A 15,154-nucleotide genomic window follows, 5' to 3' on the forward strand; every position below is an offset into this window, starting at 1 on the left:
GCTCTGCTGGTCTCTCACTTGAAATAGTGGACTTAAACTACCCTTCAACTATAATTAAAACGCCATGGTATTGGCACAGAAATGAACAGGCAGATCAATGGAAGAAAACAGATAACCCCACAATGTACAAAAACATAATTTATGATAAGAAAGGTATCTTGGTTCAATGGAAGAATTATTCAACAGATGACATTAGAACAGTTGGTTAGCAAATTAGAAGAGAAAATCAATTTCAAGCCTTAATTCATACTTCACACCAACATAACTTTAACCCCAGATGGATTAAAAAATTAAAACACTACATCTGGTCCCTTTGATAGCTCAGCTGGTAGAGCAGAGGACTGTATTTATTTCCTAGAAAACTACATCTGTAGCCAAAAACCAGTAAGATCATCACCTTTTCACCTCAACCACCCCCACATATTTAAGTTTTCTTAATAGAGCAAGTCATACACAAAATAAACAGATTATACAACAAATTTATACATTTTTAAATTTCTTGCTGTCAAAACAATCAGATAAAATACAGGCTGGGGACAAATATTTATAGACAGAAATAAGATTGGTATCATTTAATATATAAAGAACTCATACAAAATACAACAGAAACATTTTATGGTTTAGAGAGAAAAATGGACAAAGGGCAGAACAGACAAGTCACTGAAATAGATAAAGTTTAAAAACACACATACAAGGAAATATTCAAAACACATGAATATTAAAAAAGTACAATTACTGCAGCCCTGAGGGTTACTGCCTATCTACAAACTGAAACGAGTGTTTTACAATGATAAAATCCAGTTCTATAAAGACTGTGTTTTATACATTTTGATTATAGTTTTACTTGATATAATGCTTTTGGAAAGTAATTGGGCATTCAATGAGGACTTTTAAATATATCCTACTATGACCTAGTACTCGTATTTCTAGGCAGGTCAATTATAGTAACAAATGTGTAATCAATGGCCTATCATTAAAATTAATAAAATAATATTTACATCATATTAGTGGTTACCACAGGAGGAGGGTACTAAAAGGGACAAATATTCGGTGACAGAAAATGATTTGACTTTGGGTGATGGGTACACAACACAATCAGCAGTCCAAATGATACAAAAGCTTTACCTGAAACCTATGTATTCTTACAGATGTATTCAGGGCCCAGGCTACAGGGGCTGCCGTGGAAATGACAGAGACACAAGAGGCAAGTTCAAGTGCACAAGAACATTTGACACACCTTATTGTGTAAATGTTTGCTAACATCTCATTGGTCAAAGCCAGTATTATTGCTAAGCTTAAGGACAAGAGGTGGAGAAGGATATCTATATCTATATCATCTATATCTATCTATATCTATATCTATATCTATATCTATATCTATATCTATATCTATATCTATATCTATCTTCATTTCTACCCTCTACCCTGATTACTGTGAAACCAAATCATATGGTCAAGCCCAATGTCAAAGGGGCTCAGAAGTATACTGCTTCCATGTTAGGGTGGGAGATTTATTTATTTTTTTTTAATTTTATTTATTTATTTATTTTTTACAGAGACAGAGTGAATCAGAGAGAGGGATAGACAGGGACAGACAGACAGGAATGGAGAGAGATGAGAAGCATCAATCATTATTTAACCAATTGAATTTAATTTCTAAGTAAAAAAAAATAGGAAAAAATGAAAAAAGATAGGAAAAAAATGACACGAAGAGTTTATAATCACATGGGGAAATGCTTCTGTTAGAACAAGGCAGTCTACAAAATGCATGCGCATACAAATGAAAATTATACAGAGCCAAACCCTGAGAAAAAAATCAGAAGTTTATTGTAGTTGGCTCAAAATGATCAACTTCTCTTTCCCCTTTTCTATCTGTATAATTTCCTATAAAGAGCAGTTTTACTTTTATGAGAGCTAACTACTAAGCACCTTAATAACTGAGAGTAATAACTGGGTGTTGACTGTGTCAAGTGTAATGCTGGGTACTTTACAAAATCAAGGCAGAAGCAGCTACACCTAAAGGCAGAATAACATCTAATACATACTAGATGTTAGACATGCTCTGACTGATCCCATATATTATCCTGTCCTTAGGTGATGTTATTAACCCTTTTTTACAGATAAGAATCTGAGGCACAGAGAGTTCGAGCATTTTTCCAAAATCCCACAGCTGGTGAGTATGCCATGGAGCCAAGATTTGAACCAAGACAGGCTCCAAAGTCAGTGCTTGGAACTACACAGTGATCATGGCGTGTAGCTGGGGCAACAACCCATGGATATCATTTGACAGGTGAGGGCACTGAGGCTTTGAGAATGTTAAGTGACTGTGGCTACAGGACAAGCAGGCAGGGAGTTTGTAGGCGAACTGGGGCAGGCCAACACTGAGGTCCCTCCCCCTTTCTAACCCCTGGACAAGTTGCCTGGTTAAATCACTAGTACACCCAGTTCCCACACTTGTCTCTTCTCCCTTGCAGCCTCCTTGTCTTTAGTTAAGAAAGCTCTCAGTGGCTGGGTGTGCCAAGTATCCAAGACCTTTAGTAGTCAGCCCTTCCCTCTGTGTTTCTGCATTCCTTTCTCAGCATTTGCAATTCAAGGCTTGCTAACCTTGCTTCAGGTTCATGATTTGATAAAGATCTTGGTAGGGAGGAGAGTGTAAATGCATTATGATGTTTTGTAGATGTCTTTATTTCCATTTTTACTTTCATTAAAACAAACAAAACAAAAAATACAAAAAAAACAAAAAAACTAGACAGATGGATGCTAAACACAAAATGTCCTCAGTGACAAACCCAGGGTTCCAAGTAGGAGAGAGAAAGGCAAGGGGTGGGGCAGAGCAAGGGTGGGGCAGGGCACAGGAAAGGAAGTAAGGGGGAGATGCTGACCTCCACAGCTGGCCACCTCTGGGAACAGCCTGCCCATCACAAGGCATTGTGCACAGAGTGACACCCTAAGGTGTCATTTTTTAGTAGTTTTCACACGTGAACAGTCTTTTTTGTGAGCAGGAAAGAGTTTATTGGAAAACTGGTTTAAATAGGGGCATGTCAGATAAAATGCTTATAAGATGGAAATCTTAAGGTCAGTGTCACTCCATTTACAACCTTATGTTTCACTTAAAAATTGCAAATTCAGGCCAGAAGGGTAGATGATAATAGCTTTAAATTTATGTAAGACATTAGGAAAAAAAATTGGTAACTTTTTTTTTCTTTTTTTAGTGATTAACTTGTCACATTCAAACAAAGAGATTTCTAAATAAGGAGGGACTATGAAGAAGGGGTGGAGTGCTGTATCTTCACATGGAAATAACTAAAGAATAATTATAACAGACACATTTTGAACCCTAATGTCCCTCACAGAGGTTCTGAGTGATTTAACTCAGTACATAATATGTCTAACATTTAATCCTCACAATAATCACGTGCAGTAGCTGTCACCATTCCCACTTCACAGAGGAGAAAATTATGGCACAAAGTTGTACAGCTATGAGTGACAGCAGGATTCAAACTGCACTGTGTGACCTCAGCCCGCAGTTCTTAACCGCTCTGCTGATCTGCAGAGAGCAACCTCAGGGCCGGACAGAGACGCACCCAAACAGTGAGAGGGAAGGCTCACAGAGTTTGGCGATTTGGAGAAAAGTGGATTGGATAGGTCACCCAAATCTGCTAACACACTTCAAAGGATAAGAGGGAACTTCTGTTCTAGGGAAGACACACCAGCTAATGTTCCTCAGATATTCGGCGACCACTGAGGCTCTAACAGTAATGGTGACAGCAAATTCCCCATTAGGGCTCATCTGAGCCACTCTCTGTCACGGCCGATGGGGCAGTCAGTCTAGCATTATGTTGTGTGCTATACTGGCATCGGGTGTTATTGTATAGTGTTGGGTTATTGTCTTTTATTAAAGTGAAAGGCAAGTTGGACTTTGTCCCCCCAAAGTTGAGTTTACAGTCTGGTAGCGGATGGTCTGTCTGTCCCCTGTTCCCATTGTATCAGAGGAGTGAGAGGGATGAAGCAAGTACAACCAGGGGTCAAGGCTGAGAGATGAGCCTTCCCAGACCACCAGCCGCGAGGCACAACTGCAGCCTTCACTTGTGCACTACGGTCGGTCCAAACACTGCCCGTGGCTCAAGGCTGCAGGTCACAGTGCCCACGTGGTCCCTCAGCCGCTGCTACACACAGTGGTGGCTGTGGGCTTGTCAATATGGGGGTTCAGGGAGCCTAGTAAGTGCAGAGCAGGAGGGGGAGGGCAGGGCAACCTACAGCTTGCTGTTTCCGCGGCCCGTTTCTTTTCTTTGCTAGTGTCAGCTTCCGGCCTAATGTAACTATCGCGTCCTGGGCTGCAGAAGGCTGCAGTACTTTTCTTCCTGGTCGCTTGTCTGAACCCTGTCTGCACTCAGTGCAGCACTGGTAAAGGATTTTCAAATCCCCTAATTGGTCGTGCGTGCCAACTTCTGTGGTGTGAATGCTCACACCATGGCCAACTTTAAGTTACCGATGTGATGTCATTGACCCCAGAGTTGAGTTGAGATGGTGCAGTGTTTCCACGGTGTCAGTACCAGAGGTAAATAATCTCATGAACACAGATGATACAAGATACAGTAAGTACTTAGAAAGTGATGACTTTTGACTGTAAACTTACATGTTAACTTTTATAATGGCTGCTTTGCAAGATTCTTGAAAATCTAACAGCTGGCTTGGGTGAGCTGGGAGGGCCCAGCAGCAGCACATAGGTGTTACTTGTCGCTACCGCCAGGACGCCTCAGAGTCAGCGCCCCAAAAACTGGTGTCTGGTGGGAATGCAGAGCCCAACCTGCACAGCCCCATGTGGCAAACCTGTAGGTGATATGCAATCCAGGGCATCTCTTGGTTCTTCATCTCAGATTCTTTCTCCTCCCCCACCCTCTCTGTCTGTCCGGCTGTCTGTCTTGGAGAGGCAGGCCTGGTAGAATAAAGCCTTCAAGAACTGTCGGGTGGATAGAGCATTGGACTGGGATGTGGAAGGACCCAGGTTTGAGACCCCAAGGTCGCCAGCTTGAGCGCGGGCTCATCTGGCTTGAGCAAAAAGCTCAGCAGCTTGGATCCAAGGTCACTGGTTTGAGCAAGGGGTTACTCGGTCTGCTGAAGGCCCACGGTCAAGGCACATACGAGAAAGCAATCAATGAACAACTAAGGTGTCTCAACGAAAAACTGATGATTGATGCTTCTCATCTCTCTCTGTTTCTGTCTGTCTGTCCCTATCTATCCCTCTCTCTGACTCTCTCTCTGTCTCTGTAAAACAAAACAAAACAAAACAAAAAAACTGCTGGACCCCTATTTCTTTCTCTAGAATCAATCATCATCACCTTTATTATTGCTACTTTTTTTTTTTTTTTGAGTATCCACTCTATGTCTGAATATACCTTACTTTGAAAGTTCACAGAAACCCTATAAAGGGAGCATGATAGAGCAGAGGTTGGGAACCTTTTTGGCTGAGAGAGCCATGAACGCCACATATTTTAAAACATAATTCCATGAGAGCCATACCACAACATTAAATTAAAATTTTCCATTATCCAATAAAAATTTGGTGTTGTCCCAGAGGACAGCTGTGATTGGTTCCAGCCACTTGCAACCATGAACATGAGCGGTAGGAAATGAATGGATTTATATTTTTAACATTATTTTTTATTAAAGATTTGTCTGCGAGCCAGATGCAGCCATCAAAAGAGCCACATCTGGCTCATGAGCCATAGGTTCCTAACCCCTGTGATAGAACATAGTTTCTGGATAAGGAAACTCAAGAGAGTTTAAGTAATATGCTTAAGGTCATGCAACTAGAGAAATATTAGAGCTAGGATTCTGATCCTGATGTGTCTGGTTCCAAACTCCGTGCTTTCCGCCATGCCAGGTCACCCAGCTGCCTCTCTCTTGGCACAACCCTGCCCCCAGCACGTGGGGGGTCCCATGAGCAGAACACACTCAGCTAAGGCTTCACCAGGAGGAAGGGAAGAGTCCTGGGAGTGCTGAGAGGGGCCCCGTGGGTGGGCAGGGCCTCCCGTCCCTGAGAAGGGTGGAATAGGGCAGCAGGGAGGCCCGCTGATTCTCACCTGTGAACAAGGGCTTTCAGCGGTGCCACTTTCATATAACACAGGCGAACCCTTTGTCTGTTACTTAGCAGTTGTGGGATGGGGGAGGGTTTGAAAGGAACTACTTCAACAGGACATAGAAGACGAAGTCTGTTTATTTCTAAGGGGACATCTTTCTAATATTTTTTTCTGAGAAACATGCCTTCCCACACAAACTATGGGAATGGAGTAAGTAGGTCTTCCCCAGAAACAGAGCAAGCTGAGAACCAAGAGTTGGAATTTACCAGAAAAATATCAAGAGCGTGCTCAAGGTCAAGGGAGGTTGCGCCCAGCCCCAGGTGAAACTAGGCAATAAAGCCACAGGGCAGTGGAACTCTGGGCCTCAAAAATACTAGACAATCCTGCCCTGGCTGGACAGCTCAGTTGGTTAGACTTAGAGCATCGTCCGGAAGCTCAGAGGTTGCCAGTTCGATCCTCGGCCACAGCACATACAGGAAGATAAAGAGCTGCTCCTATCTCTCTCTCTTTCTCTCCCTTCATCTCTCTCTAAAATCAATAAAATAAACATTAAAAAAATAAAACTTGCCTGACCAGGCGTTGGCGCAGTGGATAGAATGTCGAACTGGGATGTGGAAGGACCCAGGTTCGAGACCCCAAGGTCACCAGCTTGAGTGCAGGCTCATCTGGTTTGAGCAAAGCTCACCAGCTTGGACCCAAGGTTGCTGGCTTGAGCAAGGGGTTACTCGGTCTGCTGTAGCCCCACGGTCAAGGCTACATATGAGAAAGCAATCAATGAACAACTAAAGTGTCACAACGAAAAACTGATGATTGATGCTTCCCATCTCTCTCCGTTCCTGTCTGTCCCTATCTATTCCTCACTCTGACTTTCTCTCTGTCTCTGTAAAAAAAAATATAAGTAAATAAATAAATAAATAAAATAAAACTTAAAAAAATATTAGACAATTCTGACCAGTGAATTCATAGCTTCTTGGGCATCTGGTCCCTTGCATGTCTGAGCAGTTTGAAATATTTCCTTAGTTGGATAGCTACCCAAAGAGAAAGTTCTTGCCCACAGAAATATATGCAAAGAAAACTCCAATTAGCATTTTTTTCATAGCTGCATGAGTAAATGGAGCCCAACACAGACCCAGGTGCCAAGTACAACAGATAAACAAACAAACAAAAATAGAAATAAAGCTATCTGTTACTGAGCAGCAAACAACCCCCAAAATTAATGTCTTAAAATAATTTTATTCATTTACTCATGATTCTTCAATATGGCCAGGACTTGGTGAAAACACCTTGTCTCTGCTCCGCACAGTGTCAGCAGTATTGGCCCGACTGGGCTAGAGGCTCCAGGTCCGAGATGGATCCCTCACACAGTGGCTTGCTGGTACAGCCGTGGGCCCAGAGCATAGCTGGGGTTGGTGACCAGGGCCTGGGTTCTTGGTTCTTGCTGCCAGCTGGGCTTAGTTCTCCGACATGTGGCCTAGTCCTGCTGTAGCTATATGGAGCCTCCCCACAACATGGCGCTCTCGGGCAGTTAGAATTTCTACGTTCAGGTGGTTTTCCCCAAAGTATGAAAAAGCAGGTGCTTTCATGACTTCCTAGGGGTGAGGCTTAAAACTCAGCATCACTTCTGCATGCTACAGGTTAAAGCGAATCACAGGGCTGGCCCAGACTCCAGGGGAGAGGGCTGTAGAAGTGCGTGAGTCCCCACACAAGGTGCTGGGGATGGCTCATGGAACAGGCCACCACAAGGTGACTTTTCTCATGAGCTTGAGAAGTTTTATATATTTAGCAGTGTAACTTCAGTCCATGTGTAAGCAGAATAAATAGAACAAGGGTTACATGAGAGCAAAAAATACAAATTATAGAAGAGTGACAACAGCAACAAGGAGATTCAGTGAAATGGCCTTGAACATTAGATTTTGAACTTGAAAAGTCAACACTGGGGACTGGCCATAGCTTCCCTGGGAGCCTGCAGGCCAGGCCACCAACAACCAAATCTTCAGCCTAAACGAGGTAGCCACTAGGCCTAAACTGTGTCCTTTGCGGGGTCCATTGTCTCAGAATAGATACCATTAACAGACTAAATGTTGAACTCAGATTTGTGAACTGACTAATAATTCGGTGCCCCTTCAAAGTGATACCATCTTTTTTAAAAATTATGTTGATTCCAGTAAGATTTCTGTTCACTAGGCCTAGACTTTTACAAACCAAGTAATAATTTAGTAGGCTTATTTTTATTTCAGTTCTAGGAATGCGGTGATGAATGATGTACCAGCCAACACCGAAAATCTCCACCAGTCAGTCCTGTGATTACTACTCAGCTCAGCTGACAACCATGGCAACGATGCCCATCTCGTCTCTGGTGATTTGAAGGCTGCCTCTGTTTCTCTGTTGTTTGTCGTCATCCTCCTCACTCTTTCTTTGTATGGGTATTATTTGAATATTTAATGTCCTGAACTGGGCATTGATTTTTTTTTTTTTTTTTGTATTTTTCTGAAGTGAGAAGCCAGAGGCAGAGAGACAGACTTCTGCATGTGCCCAATCGGGATTCACCCAGCATGCTCACTAGAGTGCGATGCTCTGCCCATCTGGCGCGTTGCTCCGTTGCAACCAGAGCCACTCTAGCACCTGAGGCAGAGGCCATGGAGCCATCCTCAGTGTCCGGGCCAACTTCGCTCCAATGGAGCCTTGGCTGAGGGAGAGGAAGAGAGAGATAGAGAGAAAGAAGAAGGGAAGGGCAGAGAAGCAGATGGGTGCTTCTCCTGTGTGCCCTGGCTGGGAATTGAACCCAGGACTTCCACACACTGGGCCAATGCTCTACTGCTGAGCCACCCAGCCAGGGCTGGGCATTAAATTTCTTATCTTCTTTCCTTTCTTCTCTGCCTTCTCTTTGTTCTGTTTTCCAAAAGATTTCTCCAACTTTCTTTTTAACCTTTATAGTGAATTTTTAATTTCTGATATCATGTTATTGAAATCCAAGAGCTCTTTTTTTTCTCCCTTCTGGTTAGTATTTCCTTTTATATATTATTCTACTCATGTTTCATGGTTGCGATATCTTATCTCTCTAAGGAGCTGAGTGAATAATTTTTATGTGTTTTTTTTTTTTACATTTTTTTCTCCTTCTCATAGTTCCTATTTCTTCCAAGTTGCTTCTTTCTGTTTTATAATTTTTGTTTCTATCTTTCACGTCAGAGACATTCTTTGGATGCCTGAGAAGCCTTGATTACCTGCTCATATTTAGATATTCAGGAATAAAAAGCTCATTGTAAGCTTGTGTGTGTTAGTGGGACTCCTTGACTGTGAACTTTATTACAGTTGTTTCAAAAGTTTTTAATACCACCACTATTTTAGGTCTTTCCTCTTAGGCTGGTCAAATCCCAGAGAGAGATCCTCCGGTACCTGACCTGCAAGGGGAAGGCTGTCTGCCAAAAATATGGGAAATGAGTAAGGAAGACTGGAGGTCTCGGCATCCTGTGTTTGGGTGCCAGCAGTAGGGTACCCATTCTACTGCTCACTGCCTGGGGTACCAAGAAGAAGGGTGAGTGATCCATAGCCTTTAGCTTTAGCTGTATTGACCAGCAATTCAGCTCTGGCTGCAGACTTGCCTAGATCACTCAGAAAAACTTAGAAGCTCTGTAGATAACTGGACTCATCTTCCTTACAGGAAATTTCAAGGACTCTTTTGTTAATAAGAATTCTCCCTGAGAGTTTTATGCCATTCACCTCACCCCAAAGTATCTTTATCAAAATATATCTTCTAATTATCAGCTATTCTCTATGAGAAGTACCATATTTTTCACTCCATGAGATGCACCTGACTATAAGACACGCCTAGAGTTTTAAGGAGGAAAATAAGAAAAAATATATTCTGAACCAAATGGTATGTTAAAATATTTAATAAAAGACCGTATTTTTTATTCCGTAAGACGCATGGGCATTTTTCTCCTCCACTTTGGGGGGGGGGGTGCATCTTATGGAGTGAAAAAATGGTATTTTGGTAACTACAATTGTCTTCATCTTATATTTCCCGTGAAATTTTTACTCCCATGTGATATTTAGCATCCCTTAGGCTCAGCTAGCTGCCTTCCCCCTTCACTCCTCATTGACTGAAGACTAATGAGAATGGCATGATTGACTTGGGAAGAGCAGTTATCTTGGAAAATGTCCTTTAAAGATATCCCAGAAATGTTCTGGATAAATCCCAGAGACAAAGGGTGCATTTCCACAATTTGCAAGTGCTTTTCTTACTTCCCCTGTACAACAGGAATGACAACCATCCCTGATCTTGTTGCACAAGCAGTGTACACAGTAAGTTGGGTGACATCTGCTAAGCCCTGGGATTCCAAGGGTCTAGAATGACCTCCCTTTCGAATCTGGGCTATTAGTGCATGAGGACAGCTAAGGAGTAGCAAGAGTGGAGAGTACTCATGAAATCCTCACTTCAAGCATGTATAATCCATTCAGAAAATCGCCCAGGCGCTGAGACAACTAAGGCTTTATCTCTTACCAGGTGTGAGGGAAGCTTTAGAAAAATCTACATTGTCCATTTACAGTTATTTGAAAACAGGTGAAAAGGCTTGTTTTCCAGGCGCTCTTTTTTTTTTTTTTTGTTCTTAGACACTTGAAAACAAAATCTCTTATAGAAATAGAGTCTGAAATTTCAAGAGTTTGAAGAAGTGCTTCTGAATTGTTAGTGGAAAATGAACCTAAAGATGGAAATAAAATTAATTTCTATTTTAGAAGGGAGCAGGAAACTAATTTACTGGCTCCTTTTTCATGTGTGTGTCAACATTTATATTTATTTTTTCATTGCATTTTTATAACAACCTTATAAGGTAGTCATTGTTACAGTTCCCATGATGCAGATAAGAAAATGGAGGATCAGAGACTTGTCCAGGTTCACACATCAAGAGAGTGGACGAACTAAAAGTTGAGTGTCACCTGGCCTGACAATCAGGTCTACACCAGGTTCATCACTACCACTCAAGGAAATACTGGCTTTAGATCTCCCATCTATATTACGAGGTCTATACGTCTAGAGTTGAAGCTGATCTCTTTCTATCACAGGATTAAGCTGGACCTTTTGGACTGTCAGGGGAGGGGGAGATTAATGCCAACCGTGTACCAGGCACTGGACAACTTAGCTGGCACAAGACACTGGGCTGATCTAGACATGGCTGATAACCAGTTCTCCCCAAATTCATAATATTTAAGATGTGTTGATCTTTAAATATCTATCTTTTCCTTTCCTTATCATTTTTATGTTGTTCCACTCTATCTCTCTCTCTCTTTTTTTTATTTTTACAGAGACAGAGAAAAAATCAGGGAGAAGGATAGACAGGGACAGACAGACAGGAACGGAGAGAAATGAGAAGCATCAATCATCAGTTTTTCTTTGCGACACCTTAGTTGTTCATTGATTGCTTTCTCATATGTGCCTTGACCATGGGCCTTCAGCAGACCAAGTAACCCCTTGCTCAAGCCAGCAACCTTGGGTCCAAGCTGGTGAGCTTTGCTCAAACCAGATGAGCCCGCACTCAAGCTGGCGACCTCGGGGTCTCGAACTTGGGTCCTCCGCATCCCAGTCCGACGCTCTATCCACTGCTCCACCGCCTGATCAGGCTCTATCTTCTAATCCCCACATGACACCACCAGTAATATTTTATTGGATTTTCTATGTGAACCCTAGCACAGGAAGATGTCCTAGTGCTATTTACGGGACCTGCACTGTAAATCATTCAAACTTACTGTTATTTCCCCCATCTCAGAAAAACCCTCCTGATCCCTCTTACCTGGTAACTACCACCGTTTCTTTCCTCTCCTAGGCAGCAACACTTCCTAAAAGAGTATCAAAGTCCAGTGTCTCTTCTCTTCCCATTTTCCCTTAACCCACCTCATCATGTCACTGAAATGCCTTTCTCTAAGTCACCGATGCCCTCTACTCAATCCAGCGGCCAGTTCTCTGTCCCCACCTTACCTGACCTAGCAGTAGCATTTGCCAGTTGGTCCTTGTCCTCCTGCCACACTGTGCACTTTGCTTCCAGGACACTACGTTCTCTTGGTTTTACCTCTCTCTCTCTCGCAGAAGCTTCTGTTGGTTTCTCCTTTTCTCTGGTGTCTTAATGTTTTAGTGCGTACACTCCTGCCCCTGCTGGTCCCATCCCCCTTTGGCTTTAAATGCCCGCATTTTGCCCACAACCTCTCCTCTGGACGCTGGACTCCTATCTGACTGCTTTCTTGGCATGTGGCAGTCTAACAGACTTCACAAATGTAACACATCCCAACTCCTGATCCTCCAGCTGCCATCAAAGTCCTTTCTTCTAGCCGATCAGGCTAAAGTCTTGGCATTGTTCCTGCCTCCTCTCTTTTACTCACGCCCACATCCAATGCATCAGAAAATCCCGTTGGCTTTAGCTTCGAAATGTAGCCCCAGCTCAGGGCCCTCCCTCCACCTGCACTGCTACACCTGGACTGAGTCACCTACTCCCTCTCTCCTGAATTACAGAAGTGACCTCCCCATGGGTCTCCTGTTTCTCCTTCTAACCCCCAAAGCCTAGTCTCACCATAGCAGCCAGAGTGTTGTTACCTTAAAAAGGAAATATAAAAAAAAAAGAAGAAGAAAGGAAGGAAGGAAGGAGGAAGGAAAGGAAAGGAGAGAGGGAGAGGGGGAGGGAGAGGGGGAGGGGGAGGGGGAGGGGGAGGGGGAGGGAGAGGGAGATGGAGAGGGAGAGGGGAGGGAGAGGGGAGGGGGAGGGACAGGGAGAGGGAGAGGGAGAGGGAGAGGGAGAGGGAGAGGGAGAGGGAGAGGGAGGGGGAGAGGAGGGGAGGGGGAGGGGGAGGGGGAGGGGGAGAGGGAGAGGAGGGGAGGGGAGGGGAGGAGAGGAGAGGAGAGGAGAGGAGAGGAGAGGAGAGGAGAGGAGAGGAGAGGAGAGGAGAGGAGAGGAGAGGAGAGGAGAGGAGAGGAGAGGAGAGGAGAGGAGAGGAAACTCAAAACCCTGGAGTGCTTCATTTCCTTAGCATTGGTCTGACCCCCACAACCTTGCGCGGCCGACCCCTGCGACAGCCCTTCTGGCTGCTCCCGGGACATGTCAGGTAAGTACATTCCCTCCCAGGATGCTTTTACTGGCTCTTCTTCACATTGCTTGTCCCTTTAATTCTTTTACCACCCCATTTAAAAGTGCGGTCATGTCTGTATCTGCCTAACAGCCCTCACACTCCCGACTCCTCGGTGTTTCTAGTTTCTCCGCAGCGTCACTAGTCCACACCTGTGTATTTACTCTCTGGTTCACTGGGCTTGTCTTTCTTCCTCCCAGAATACAATAAGCCCCACAATCACAGAGACCTGTGTCTATTTCTGTTCACCAAGGCAACTCATGCACCTTAAACACTGCCCAGCCCATAATAGATGCTCAATAAATACACATCAAGTAATTCTTACCTAAAACCTTGCTAGGAGATGGCATCAGAATAGACATGGGCGTGGCCAAGCCTCACTCACAGGTCTCACCACAGCGTCCTGAATTCTGTTCCAGCTCAAGTGACTTTAGCTCCTTTATGCAAGCTTCATAGTACACAGATATTTCATAAGGAAAGAAAAACAAGTCATCAAGAGCACCACCCCTGGACCACATAGCCTGAGTTCATAACCTGCTGTTACCACCCACTAGCTGCTATAATTACTAAGGGGAATTTCCTCACCCTTTCTCTGCCTCAGTTTTCTCAACTGTCAATTGGATATTTCAGTTGTAGCTGTATTCAGTATTGTACAAATGATAAATTAGCTGATACAAGGAAAGAAACTTAAAACAATGCTCAATATATAATAATACATACTCAATAATTTTGACTAATATTTAATAAAATATATTTCTATTTTATGCTTCTTTTTATTTGTGTTATTTAATAGAAGTCTTAACTTTCAGAATCACAGGCATTCCAATGATTATATAAGAGTGTATTCAATATATAATGGACCACTTGACACCATCTTAAAACCCCAACATATGAACATCTAGGAGTAATTTATAGCCCTATAGATGGCCCAAGGACAGGGGCTTGTGAAGGCATGGGCTCTTTAAGACTGAGCAAGGGGCTATTGTGGGTTCTCGTGCTACAAGGGAGCCATGGAGGAGGAGATACAAAGAGTTGGGATGTTTACATGTCTCCTAATTGAAGAGCCCTGGGAGACAGTAGCTGGGAAATGTTCTCTAAAGATGACTCAGACATGGCTCAGATAAAGCTGTAGTCACAGTCAATTAAAATGGAAATCTTTGAATAATGCCGGTCGCTGCACAGACAGAAGAGAATGCCAAAGAGAGATGCCCCAGCTCACGGACAGAGCATGTTGGACGGCCGCCTCCCTCCTTCCAGCGGACCACAGCTCCTTTATGATCACTCTCGTCGAGTGTGGACATGTTTTCTGCATGAGTCCTCATTAGCCTGCAAGGACTTCAGTTTTCTAGAAACAACTCTCCCTATGGTGTTGTCTACACTCAATGTGGATTTGGGCTGAATGGCACTGTTTCCTGACTTAAGTGCGCCGAGAAAACATTGTCCTTGGACAGATGGGGAGAAGATCCCAGCTGCAAATCATCCCCCGTTTGGCCACTGGGAGTACCCAGAAATAGCTCTGAATCTTTGTTGGGAGGTGTTCAGACCCCATAAAGAATGCAAAACCCCCTGGTGCTGCTATTTGGACAGTGAGCCCAGGAACAACAAGCTCAAATTTGGTGCTAATCACACTAATGAATGGCTCTTGCTGACTTTTTTTTCTGGGAAGGATGATTTTAAAGACCAAGTAATTACTACAGAGTCAGGACAGCCTCAGAGAGTCAAGCAAATTTGGCTTAGGACAAAACTGTTTTTACATGTTCTTAAAATGTCCCGTTTCTGGCTGGAGTTATTGTTCATATTGCCTAGTCTGTAGAAAAAGTCCAAAATCCACAGGGCAGCACGAAAAGCAAGAAAATATCCAACTGATAGTTGAATACTAAACAGAATTGTATAATTTAAAATTCATTGCCTAGAGACTGGATATTTTTAAAATTCTAGAAATTTCTATATTTATCAATGGGTAAATA

The 15,154-nt window shown here is 43.3% G+C and overlaps 1 protein-coding gene across 4 annotated transcripts in view; it reads right to left on the minus strand.

Moving 5' to 3' along the window:
- EGFLAM (EGF like, fibronectin type III and laminin G domains) overlaps nucleotides 1-15,154 on the minus strand; it is a 148,112-nt gene that overhangs the window by 100,216 nt on the left and 32,742 nt on the right. Inside the window, exon 1 of one of the 4 annotated variants that reach the window (XM_066378845.1) lies at nucleotides 12,052-12,075. The exons of the other annotated variants lie outside the window; for them this stretch is intronic. The gene's annotated coding sequence lies outside the window, so the exon portion shown is untranslated. Of the gene's footprint in view, nucleotides 1-12,051; nucleotides 12,076-15,154 lie in introns of those variants that run through there. 4 annotated transcript variants of the gene reach the window in all.

This window comes from Saccopteryx leptura, chromosome 1 (genome assembly GCF_036850995.1).
Source record: "Saccopteryx leptura isolate mSacLep1 chromosome 1, mSacLep1_pri_phased_curated, whole genome shotgun sequence".
In the NCBI taxonomy this organism is placed as follows: Eukaryota; Metazoa; Chordata; class Mammalia; order Chiroptera; family Emballonuridae; genus Saccopteryx; species Saccopteryx leptura.